Source organism: Neofelis nebulosa, chromosome 1 (genome assembly GCF_028018385.1).
Source record: "Neofelis nebulosa isolate mNeoNeb1 chromosome 1, mNeoNeb1.pri, whole genome shotgun sequence".
NCBI lineage: Eukaryota > Metazoa > Chordata > Mammalia > Carnivora > Felidae > Neofelis > Neofelis nebulosa.
Genome location: NC_080782.1, coordinates 144,595,463 through 144,606,567, shown reverse-complemented (window position 1 = coordinate 144,606,567; position 11,105 = coordinate 144,595,463).

Below are 11,105 nucleotides of genomic sequence, written 5' to 3'. Positions count from 1 at the left end.
TTCGACAATGCAGGGAATTGGCACCCTTAGCCCCCCAATTGTTCAAGGGTCAGTTGTAGTCTTTTATAATCCTTTGTTGTTCTGTGGTGTCAGTTGTGAACTCCTCTTTGATTTCTGATTTTGGCTTCTCTCTCTTCTCTTGAATAGTTCGCTAAGGGCTTATCAATTTTGTTTGTGTTTTCAGAGAACCAGCCCTTAGTTTCATTCATCTTTTCTGTTGTTGTTGTTGTTGTTGTTTTTTTTTTTTTGATTCTCTGCTTCATTTATTTGCATTCTGCTCTTTATTATTTCCTTCCTTTGACTAACTTTGGAGTATGTTTGTTTTTCTTGTTCTAATTCCTTAAGGTGTAAGGGTAGGTTGTTTATTTGAGACTTTTCTTGTTTGTTGACGTAGACCTGTATCGCCATGTACTTTCCTCTTACAAATGCTTCTGCTGCTTCCCCCAAATTTTGAACAGTTTATGTCTATTTTCCATTGTCTGAAGGTATTTTTTGATTTCTTCATTGGCCTCTTTCTTCTTACTAGCGTAGGGGTTAGCCTCCACCTGTTTGTGTTTTTTCCAGTACTTTTTTCCTTACAACTGATTTCTAGTTTCATTCATTTGTGGTCATAAAAGATGCTTGATATGATTTCAGTCTTCTTAAATTTATGAAGACTTGTCTTGTGGCCTAACATGTGACCTGACCTGGGGAATGTCCCGTGTGCGCTGGGAAAGAATGTGTATTCTGCTGTTCTTGGTGGAATGTTCTGTATATGTCTGTTAAGTCCATCTGGTCTAATGTTTCCTTCAAAGCTACAGTTTCTGTACTGGTTTTCTGTCGGGATGATAAGTCCATCGATATAAGGGGGATGTCAAAGTCCTCTACTATTATTCTATTGGTTTCATTATCTCCCTTTGTTAACACTCGCTGTATGTGTTTTATTTTCCTATGTTTTATTTTCTCACTGAATTCACCCTTCTTCATTATGTAATGCCCTTTTTAATCTTTTGTTACACTCTTTATTTTAAACTCTCTTTTTTTCTTATGTCAGTATCACTACCCCAGCTTTATTTATTTTTTTTCGTTTCCATCTGCATGGAGTATCTTTTTCCGTTCTTTGAATTTCCTTACTAAGTCTGAAATAAGTCTTTTCTAGTTATGATATACATCAGTCTTGTTTTTTAATCTGTTCCATCACCCTATGTCTTTAGCATTTGGTCCATTTACATTTGAAGTAATTATTGATAGGCTTGTACTTAACTGCCAGTTTGTTAACTGTTTTCTGATTGTTTTATTCTAGTTCTTGTCTCATCTGTTATTCTCTGTCCTTATTACTTGAATATTTTCTCCTGAGTGTTATATTTGGATTCCTTTCTCTTTATTTTTTGTACTTTTGTATCTATTAACACTTTTTGGTTTATGGTTGCCATACAAAAGCCTATGTATGCAGCATTCTTTTTTTATAATTTTTTTTTTAATTTTAGAGAGAGAGAAAGTGAGTGGCAAAGAGGGGCAGAGGGAGAGGCTGAGAGAGAGAATCTTAAGCCGGCTCCTTGCTCAACGCAGAGCCCGACATGGGGCTCGATCCCATGACCCTGGGAGCATAACCTGAACCAAAATCAAGATTTGGAAACATAACTGACTGAGCCACCCAGGCACCCCTATAATAGTCTCTTTTAAGTTGGTGGGTGCTCAATTTCACACTGTAAAAGTATTGTCTTTAATTCTTCCTCCTCATTTTATGCAGATGATGTCATATTTGGCATCGTTTTTATTTTGTACATCCCTTAACTAACTCTCAGATACAGTTGATTTTACTGCTTTTGTCTTTTAACTTTACTGGCTTAATTTTTTTTTTTTTAAATTTTTTTTTAACGTTTATTTATTTTTGAGACAGAGAGAGAGAGCATGAATGGGGGAGGGTCAGAGAGAGGGAGACACAGAATCTGAAACAGGCTCCAGGCTCTGTGTGGGCAGCACAGAGCCCGACACGGGGCTCGAACTCACGGACCGCGAGATCATGACCTGAGCCAAAGTCGGCCACTTAACTGACTGAGCCACCCAGGTGCCCCAAACTTTACTGGCTTTATAAGTGATTTATCTATTACCTTTACTATGTGTTTGAAAGAGAATTTTTTTCTTTCCTAATTCTCTTCTACTTATGGTCTTATCTTTTCCACCTAAATATGTTCTTTCCACATTTCTATTAAGGCCTGTTTAGTGGTGATGAAATCATTTTATTTCTGTGGGAAACTCTTCATCAATTTTGAATGATCATCTAGCCGGGTAGAGTATTCTTTTTTTTTTTTTTTTTTGATGTTTATTTATTTTTGAGAGAGAGAGTGTGAACCGGGGAGGGACAGAGACGGGGACAGAAGATCTGAAGTGGGTTCTGTGCTGACTGCAGTGAACCCAGTGTGGGGTTTGAACTCATGAACCATGAAATCATGGCCTGAGTGGAAGTCTGATGCCTAACCGACAGAGTCACCCAGGTGCCCCTGGGTAAAGTATTCTTGGTTGTGGGTTTCTTTCCTTCAGCATTCTGAATGCATCATGCGACTCCCTTCGGAGTTTTTGCAGAAAAGACAGCCGATAGTTTTCTAGGGTTTCTCTTTGTAACTATTTGCTTGTTGCTTGCTGCTTTTAAGATTCTCTGTGTTTAATTTTTTCCATTTTCATTATGTGTCTTGACGTGGACCATTTTGGGTTTATGTTATTTGAAGCTCTCTGTGCTTTCTGGACCTGAACACCTGATTTTTTCCTGAGACTAGAAAGTTTTTCTGTCCCTTTCTGTCTCACTTCTCCTTCTGTGACTCCTACAGTGTGAATGTTGTTGATTCTTTTTTTTTTCTTTTTGCTGCTTAGCTTTTATGATTTCTCCTGCTGTCTTCCAGATCCCTGATCCCTTCTTCCGCAGCCTCTCATCTGCTGTTGATGCCCTGTAGTGCTGTTGATTTCAGTTACTGCTTTCTTCAGCTCTGACTGGTCCTTTTCAGTATTTTCCACCTCTTTTTTTTTTTTTTTAAACGTTTTTTATTTATTTTTGGGACAGAGAGAGACAGAGCATGAACGGGGGAAGGGCAGAGAGAAAGGGAGACACAGAACCGGAAACAGGCTCCAGGCTCCGAGCCATCAGCCCAGAGCCCGACGCGGGGCTCGAACTCACGGACCGCGAGATCGTGACCTGGCTGAAGTCGGACGCTTAACCGACTGCGCCACCCAGGCGCCCCTCCACCTCTTTGTTGAACTTCCCACTGTGTACCTCTCTTCTTCTCCCAAGTTGGAGGCCTGTCTTTAGGACTCTCCCTTTGGATTTTTTTCCGAGATAGATTGCTTAGCTACCTTTTGTTCTCTTTCTGAGGTTTTGTCTTGTTCTTTTGTTTGGAACATTGTCCTCTGTCTCCTCATTTTGCCTGCCTCTGTGAGAACTATGGAGCCCACAAGCACAGTCTCCCCAGTTCCCAGAATTCTGGTCCCCAGAATTGCGTGCCCCGAGGGTGAACCCCGTGTGGGCTGAATGTACCTTCCTGTGATAAATGGGCCATGACTATCATAGGCACACTGGTGGGTGGTGTTGGTCTCTTCTTACGAGGGCTGGAGGTGCCAATACAACCTGCTGGATGTAATGGTGTACTAGGTCCTTTGCAAGGGCACCTGCCAGGGTAGGTGGATCGGCTGGGCTGGGTCTCCAGGAGATGGATTGCCATAGCCAGGCAAGAGATGCTAGTTGGGTAGATGGAGAGTGTCCAAACTGGCCCCCAGGAGAGATAGTTTGCTGAAGATCAAGAAAAAAGTTGCCTTCCCGTGCTTCTCTTCCCAGAGCAAGTTCCTACAGATCCCTGGCCTTTTGCATATGCCTTAAAATTAGTTCATAAACCTCCTTCACATACCACCCCCTCCTGCCACCCCTTGGGTGCTTTTCAAACTGTTGGCTCCTTGCCGAGTCTTGGAGCAAGTGTGTTTATGAGAGGGTCCTTTAAGAGGAGAGGCTGAGTCTCCTCTCACCCTCTAGCTCTCCTGGAGTTAAGTGCTCCTGATTTTCAAAACCAGATGTTACATATGTTGGGGGTGGGGCTCATGTTCCTGGTGCAGATCCCCAGAGAAGGGGATGTCTGATGTGGGGTTTGAATTCCTTACTCGTCAAGTGTTCTCTCAGAGCCCGTATTACCCCTCTCACTTCCTGACCTTCTTCGTGTGTTTTATTGGAGTAGCTATCCTACTGGCCTTCAGGCTGTTTTCGGAAAGTGTTGCCCTACGTGTAGTTGCAGCCTTGGTGTGTCTGTGGGAGGGAGGGAGATCAGGATTTGTCTAGTCTTCCCCTTTCCCTCTTCCCCCGGTTTTTCGCAATTTCAAATTGTAAACATAATGAAAACCCTAAGTGTTACGAGGTCAGAGCTGGCATAGTCAAGTTCAGCTTCTTCATCTTCATCCGTGTTCCAATAATTTTTCTTTAGAATCAGCTGTGTAAATACAGGACTATGTAATGTCACAGAGGTGTAGATGGTAATTGTCACCTTGTGTACCAACTTGTCAACACAAGGTTGAACCGTTTTGAATCATGACACATTTACCTGCCATGTACAAATATGTGTGCACCTGAGTCCACATCTGTCATCTGTCAGAGCTTACAGGATAAGAGGGGTTGTCCAAATAGACTCCTGTGTGTCACACACTTTTCTCCAAAGGGTGAGTGATGAAAATGTACCAGTTTGAAAGCTATATAAATATTACAAAAGCTCAGTGGTAATCAAAACAATCACTTAGAACTTGGACTAACAAAATGTCTTTTTGAGAAAGAGCATCTTGGGGCGCCTGGGTGGCTCAGTCGGTTAAGCGTCCAACTTCAGCTCAGGTCATGATCTCATAGTTCGTGCGTTCAAGCCCCACGTTGGGCTCTGTGCTGACAGCTCAGAGCCTGGAGCCTGCTTCAGATTCTGTGTCTCCCTCTCTCTCTGCCCCTCCCCTGCTCACACTCTATCTCTCTCTGTCTCTCAAAAATTAATAAATGTAAAAAATAAATTAAAAAAAAAAGAGCATCTTGTCACTGATATTTAAAAAGTCTGATGCACAGCAAAAATAATAAGGAGACTGATTTTGGTTATGTTTTTATTGTTTATAAATTCTGGAGATCGGACTCACATTGTCTTATTCTGCCCATTCAGGTTGATTACCTGTTGAGGGAGATTATTGAACCTTATATTCTGCATGGGTATCTACTTAACTGGAATGTATTACCTCTCCACAGAAAAGTGCTAGATTTAAGATAAAAAGACACATCCTCAGAAATGGTGGACTTTGATAAGAGGGAACTGGAATTTTATCTCACAGGCTACTAGCTAGGTGATCAATATACTGATGGTTGTTTTAAATCATTTTTTAAAGCTGTTTTAATTGGAAAGAATATGAATGGACAGGTATGAGTGATGATTGGGTGAATACACAATTTTCCCCCGCAATGATCGTCAAGTGGAAAAGGAGCTGAGACGAAGCCAAGACAGATGAAGGTATCTTCAGAAGACAAATCAGATATGTGTTCTTCCTAAACCAGATGCATCCGAGAAGTGGAAGATGAGGCCTATGTGTCTGAGAAGAGGGTACAATTTATTGGAATCTACTTCTAGCATGTTTTTGGTTCACATGCCTTATTTTTTTTCTCTCCAGATGTGTGTGGAAGACTGAACATTTGCACCAGAAGAAAATTTAGTCTGTTTCTGGTTTTTCTTCTTAGATGGTATTTCAATAGCTTGTTCGTATTTTATGGCCTCTAATCAGAAGGGACTTTCAGATCCTTTGTCTATCCACATTATTTTGGGGGCATTTTATACTCAAAGCTGTAAATTGTATACTTAAAATCTTTTATTGGGAAAGATGTCCTCCATTTTTTAGGACTATAGAGACAATCATAGAAACAGGCAGCCCCATCCCAGAAGGAGTGTCTTGACCAGGATCCATAATTTGCCTCCTATGCCCCAAAGAGTCAAAACATGCATAATTTAAACCTGAATAGACAGAGTTCTCCAATTGTTTTCTGTAACAGACCCGCAGAGAAAACTTTTGAATATACTCTCAAATTCCATAACATCTTGAATGATGATTCCAAGTTTTTATTATAGAGAAGAAAAAATTTATTAATAACCCCCAAACCTTTCGGAGCCAACCCACAAATATTTTCTTCATGATGCACTGTCGTAACAATAAGACAAACGGTTTGTTTTTCGGTGTCTTTTCCAGTTACATCCGTGTAAGTATAATTGGGGGGAAATACCCACATGACTGACTTTCATATATCCCCTGCCTCTTTAATTAGCATTTGATAACTGTTTTCTTTCAACAATGTTTTTTTTTTTGTTTTTCCTTTAAACAATTTTGAACCCACTTTACCCCTTGTATAAGACAGACATGAATCTGGCCACAAAGACGAAGGTATTATAAACATAATTACAGTTACACTTCAATTTCCCTCTCTTTATCAAAAGCGCAATTGAGATTCTCCTCAATAGAATTAAGACAGGCTTCATGGCTTAGATGTTCAGAGTAGTTGCTGTTTGTGAGACTTAAAGAAAACTAAGGAGGAAAGCAAAAGGTAAAAGAAGAAGGCAACATAAATGGTCAGGTTGATGACGACGGTATGTTTAGTGACCATGTTCTTGAGTAAGCCCTGTGAGTAGGGCAAGACTAAGACCTCATCCGCAAATAGCCTCACAGCGAACTGGACGTAAAATGGGGGTTTCATTTACCCCCCACATGGATGATCAAACTGTTCATTCTAAACACAAACTGTATCCTTGGAGAGCTTACTTGGTGGGTTACCATTGCTCGGTCTGTCCTGTGACTGACTGATGAGCATGGCCAGGCTTCATGTGTTTAAAGGCTCTAAAAACAATATAGGGGTTTGTGTGTTCCATAGGACTGCATTTTTCTTTAAAAATTTTTTTTTTAACGTTTATTTATTTTTGAGACAGAGAGAGACAGAGCATGAACAGGGGAGGGGCAGAGAGAGAGGGAGACACAGAATCCGAAGCAGGCTCCAGGCTCCGAGCCATCAGCCCAGAGCCCGACACGGGGCTCGAACTCACGGACCGCGAGATGGTGACCTGAGCTGAAGTCGGACGCTTAACCGACTGAGCCACCCAGGCGCCCCAGGACTGCATTTTTCAATCAGTTTAGGTATCAAGAACACCTCTGGATAACTTATAAAAGTGATGTACAGACCCATAAAAGTTCACATACCAGTTGAGAGGGGTTCATAGACCTGCTCCAAGGGAACACATGGCATGTGTTTGGGTAACTCAGTGGGCACACAGCACCTCACTCTGAAGTTCTACTTAGATAATGTGATAGCCCTGACCCAAAATATTCGTTCGTTCGTTCATTCGTTCATCCAGTGGGTGAGGGGCAAAGAGAGAAGGAGAGAGAGAATCCCAAGCAAGCTCCACACTGTCAGCGTGGACTCCAATGCAAGACTTAATCCCAGGAATTGCAAGATCATGACCTGCGTTGAAATCAGGAGTCAGGCACTCAACCTACTGGAGCCACCTAGTTGCCCCTAATAGGTCCCTTTAATGTCTGAAAGAATGTATATGAGGGGCACCTGGGTGGCTCGTCAGACTTTAGCTCAGGTCATGATCTCACAGTTTGTAAGTTGAGCCCCACATCAGGCTATGTGCTGACAGCTCGGAGCCTAGAGCCTGCTTCGGATTCTGTGTCTCCCTCTCTCTCTGCCCCTCCCCTGCTCGTGCTCTGTCTTTCTGTCTCTCTCTCAAAAATAAACAAACATTTAAAAAATGTATTTGAGAAATGGTAAAAACAAGTAAGTCTTTTCTGCTTTTTAAGCATTTAGCTGTATAAATTAAAACTCATTTTATAAAGACTTTTTGTTTCCAGTATTTCACATTGCTAGTTCTGCAAAAACACAATGACTTTTCTAAAGAAAGTGGGTTATCAGGACATCACCTCCTTTAGGAGCGCAATATCACCAGGGGTCACAAGGCATATATGTAAGCAAGCAGGGAAACTGGTACTCGGAAAAGTACCCACCTTTACCTTGTCCAGATCATTCCTAGAGCACCTTATATGTAACCATGACTCAGTTATCAGTGAAAAAGCCAACCCGCTTGTTGAACTATGGGACCAGGTTTATTTTCTATCTCGCTGACTCTTACTGCTTTTGGTCTCAAATAATCTGAATCAAAAGTTAAAATGTGCTTTATAGAGTGGAAGTGGGTCCAGGATGGAAAGAAAAACATGGCACATAATTTATATCTCACTTCGCTGAAATGTGCATGTCCGTTCCTTTTAAGGTAATTACTTTTGTCCCAAAGCTGCAATCAGCTACAATGAAATTTGTATGCCTGATCCTTGTGACTTGTTCATGGTGTCTCTTCCATTTATCATAGCTGATACAGTAAAAACCTGGATTCTACATATGTTTACAGTATATTTTTAAAAGTTTATTTATTTACTTTGAGAGGCCAAGAGCCCAAGTGGGGGAGGGGCAGAGAGAGAGGGAGAGAATCTCAAGGAGATTCCCTTCTGTCAGCACAGAGGATGATGTGGGGCTCAATCTCATGAACCGTGAGATTGTCACCTGAGCCAAAATCCAATGTAGGACACTTAACCGAATGAGTCATCCAGGTGCCCCTCCAGTGTAATATTTTTTAATGGCCAATATATTAAAAAAAGCCAAGCCCCCCTGCCTTCCACCCCACAACTTGAGCTCTTACCCACCCTCTGTCACGACTGATACGGAGTAAACTGTTAACCTTGAATTCTCTAAACATCCATCCTTCCTCACTTGTCTTCCCGCCTTGCCTGGCGGAGGCATTCGAGTGAATGATGAGAAGGACCAAATCTGAAGGGTCAGGATACCAAATTACCCAGAGTTGTTGGCTGTCATAGGTCACCAACCGCAGCGTTACAGAGTGGATCTTTCTAAATTCTCAGACAGGTGTCAGGGCTGCTGACTATTTATGTCATGCAGTGTTCTTGTCCCTTGATTTATAAAGTCAGTTTTTAAACAGAGTTTTAGGTGGAAGTCCTATTTCTTCAGCTTAAGTGCTGTCATCTCAATGACTGGTGATGTGGAAGGACCCACCAGAGACCGGTTGGTTACTTGGTGATGGCCAAAACTTAGGAAGGCGGGCCCAGCTAAGGAGGAGTTAAAATCCCAGGCTTCTGTGTTATAACACTCAGCGTGTGCTCATGAGTGCAAAGAAGCATAGTAGGAAAGATGTGCATATTGTTTTTGTTTTTCCCAGTGTGTAAATCATTTAAGTGAAAAGTTAATTGTTGCCTGCCTTTTTTGAAACTTTAAAGCGTGAGTGGTTTCAGCATAGAAAACTACAATAAAAAAACATTTAAAAAAATCCCACTCTCCCCGTCCAAGTGATATAAATTGGCATGATATTTATGCCTGTTTTTATGTATATCTCTAAATACCTATGCTAAGAATAGGTAAACCATACAGAGGGGTGATATGTGAAGAGAGAGGCCTCTTTTCTTACATGCTGAAGCCCCCTTTTCAAAGATACCCACTGGTAATCATTCCTTATAATCCCTTCTAGGAAAAAAACATTTTTGTGAATTTAAAAAATAAGTAAACAAGCTTCATTTTTCTGCTCCTGAATGTTTATGTTTATTAAAATACCACACGGCACCTGGATGGCTCAATTGGTTGGTCCGACTCTTGGTTTTGGCTCAGATCATGATCTTGGAGTTCATGGGTTGGAGCCCCATGTTGGGCTATGTGCTGACAGTATGGAGCCTGCTTGGGCTTCTCTTTCCCCCTCTCACTGCCTCTCCCCTGCTCTCTCTCTCTGTCTCTTTCTCACACAAAATAAATAAATAAACTTATTTAAAAAAAAAAGAAAAAAATAAAATTCCAAAATTTTCCATATTGGAGGACTCACTTGATTGGCTCAGTCGGTGAAGCATGCAACTCTTGATCTCGGGGTTGTGAGTTCAGGTCCCATGTTGGTTGTAGAGATTACTTCCAAATAAATTCTTAGAAAAAAATAATTAAAAAACACCTTCCATATTAATAAATAGAAATGTACCTCAATCTTTTAAATGCATATTTTTTCTTTAATTCAGATATTTCATAATAGATTAGTATCATATATGTGGTTTATATGATTTACATATATCATATATTTTTAGGTTGTCTGTAGCTTTTTGTCTTTTTCCTCAGCAAAATATGCTGTGAGGAATATCCTTTCACTTCTATCTTGAAATAATTGTGTATGTAATTGGGTGTGATGCTGCGTGCCTATTAAAATTTAATAGATATTGTCAAATTGCTTTACCAAAAGTGTAGAATTTAATTTCCACCCAGAATGCAGAAAATTGCCTGTTTTTGTACAACTTGTTAGCTTTAAACATTGTAACTTAATGTGTCATTCTGATGGTTGAAAAGAATCATCTTATTTTAGTTTCGTGTAGTAATGCCATGGACCACATTTTAAAACATTTTTTGGCTTATGTGTATCTTTGTCCTGTAAAATGTCTTCTCTAATTTTCACTATCTTTCCCCCTTTTGGTGTTATCCATATTTCCCTTACTCGTTTTTATGGGCTTTTTGTCAACTAAAGAAATTGAGCAATGTCATAAAGCATTGCTGATATTTTTTTTCCAGCTTCTCGATTAATCTTTTTATTGTATTTGTTTTTACAATACAACTTATTGTATTGTTTTTATTGTATATGGAAGATACTTATTTTGCAGATTAAAAAATCTGAGGTATACTGCAATATAATGGATGTACCAAAAAACTGGACACATTCAGTGTATATGATTTGATGGGTTTAGACATAGGCATGTACCCATGAAACCATCTCCACAATCAAGGTGATAAACAGACCCGTAATCCATTTAGGAAAAAAAAAAACCTTTATTCGAAAATATTAAATCAACTCAGTTTTTAAGAGAATTCCCTATTCGTTCCCCAGGGCCACCATAACAAACCATAAACTTGGAGGCTTAAGCCAACAGAAATCAGGGGTCTAGACATCTGAAATGAAGTTGTTGGCCGGGCTTTGCCTTCCCTACAGCATCCTTATAGTTGTTGGTTCCAGCTTCTGATGATTTCCGGACAATCCTTGATGTTCTTTGCTTGTAGAGATACC